This window comes from Olea europaea, chromosome 10 (assembly GCF_002742605.1).
Source record: "Olea europaea var. sylvestris chromosome 10, O_europaea_v1, whole genome shotgun sequence".
In the NCBI taxonomy this organism is placed as follows: Eukaryota; Viridiplantae; Streptophyta; class Magnoliopsida; order Lamiales; family Oleaceae; genus Olea; species Olea europaea.
In genome coordinates, this window is record NC_036246.1 from 1,737,003 (window position 1) to 1,739,134 (window position 2,132).

The following is a 2,132-nucleotide window of genomic DNA, read 5'->3' on the forward strand; positions in this document are numbered from 1 at the left end:
TACAGAACATGTCAGTGAGCAGGGATAAAGTGAACATTGTCATAAAGAAATGTAATATGCATACGGTGAAGTACCTGATTGTCTGGGCTTGGGGTCGACATCAGTCGCACATGCAGTGGTTGTAGAGCCGAATGCTGGGACGAGGGTGGATATAAAGTCCTTCAACTTTTTAAATTCATCTGACATGTGCTGCATGAGTTCGAGCTTCACAGTGCGGAGCCGCATTTCGAACAGAATTCTTTGATCTAGCAACATCCCCTGAACATCGTCTGCTGTGAGACTTGATGCAGCCGCTGCAGTAGGTCGTACATGAGAGGTGGACGGTGCCATGGGAGAAGTATCTCTATGCTGGTGGGGAGGGGAGTCCCCGTCTGTCCACTTCGTCCAACTCGATCACCATCACTATCCTCACTGTCGTCCTCCTCCGAGTCCCCACCTTCTTCCTCTCCGCTGTCATCGGCTCCTAACTCCTCCTCACCACTGGTCCCGCCACCGTCATGGGCCTCCGCAGAAGTATCACCCTCAGGGGTGCCCATACGTTCTGCTTGGAACTGCGGAGCAACACTGTCCCTAGCAAGGTCATCCAACGCGGGGACAAGATCATCATTGAGCAGCACAAGAGTGGCGATATGAGGTTGCCCACGCTCAGTCTCGGTGGGCCGCAGTGTCGCGTACACGTGTAGCTACAACATGAACATATTCGTTACGAAATAACCACATGCTACAATGACGACTGGAAGGTATGAGATCGTAGAAGTAACATAATTTTTTACCTGTACATTCTTGAAGAAAGCGTCGTACGTACGCTGCTGCGGCTGTTTTGTTGATGTCCAGCTGAGAAGCCGTGGGGAACGTTCCCGAAGACGCTCACCGAAGCGATCACCAATTTCAGGCACCGCCTCGAACGCCCATATCTGTTAGAGTAAAAAAGGAATGTCAGTTCAGAATGAAACAAACCACGAAATACATTTGCATTGAAATAATTTGTAGGTAAAATAAAGACACCTGTATGGCAATGGGAAAGCCGTGGACCGTGTAGCTAACCGCCTTCTCCTTCTTCTTCGACGCATCCAAAAATTTTCTTGCCCAACGGCCCCGAAAGCCCTTTATCAGACGTCCGTACGAGATTCTACCCCAAGGATACGAAAAGAACAAGTCTAGATCGTCGACGATCGACAACGTCTCCATATCGATACCAACGTTGTTATCCGGAGCATTGAAGACTCCTTCGATGATCAAAGCGAGGCCAAGCTTGTACCGATCGGCTCGAGGCGTTGACGGTCGAAGAAATGTCTGCTCGAGTTGGGCGCAAGAAATCTTGTCCACATGTTTAAAGTATTTGTCATTTAGTCTCCTCTTCTCAAGAACTCGGTCCATGACATTGTCATCCGGGAGAAGACCACACCTTAATCCAGTCACAATGGCATATTCTTGAATTCCGAACCTAGCAAGGTGGCCTTGCAAATTAAACCACAGTTCGTGCCGCTTCTTTGTTTGTATGCAGCAGAATACGAGTTGTTGGATTAATTGGGCAGAGAACTGGAGATCTGGAACCTCGGACAAGAACCCAAGGCATGAGTTGCGAAACTCTTCCCGCTGTCGCTCGTCAAAATGTTCCACGACTGTTTTTATATACCGCAGATTGCTTCTTTGCGATACGTGGCCTCGCAAGCGTGCATTCTCCGGGACAAGAGGCTCGAAATCCATTCTACAAAGACAAAATAAGAAAAAATTGCGTCAGACCACAATATAAACTTCCTCCCAGCATTGAAACGGAAGATATTCCCACATCAAACATGATTTCCACATCATAAATTGTTGCATGCAAAAAATAAAAGGAATACTTATATCTGAACGCATATCACATAGAAATATCATTTTCTACTGGTAGGCCCTAGGCAGGCAGGAACTGAACTGTCGGTCCCGACATTTTATCCGTCGACGGTTCATCTGTCGAGAATTACAGAGGATAAGTGTCGGGTACGACAGTTGAGAAACAACTATGTATAGATGAACTGTCGGGAAATCCTATTTTGAATATGTTTCCTGGTTATTAACATATTTTGATCATACAAAACAAAAAATAACTGCAACTACAAAGAAAAGACCAATCTTTGAACCAATGGAATGAG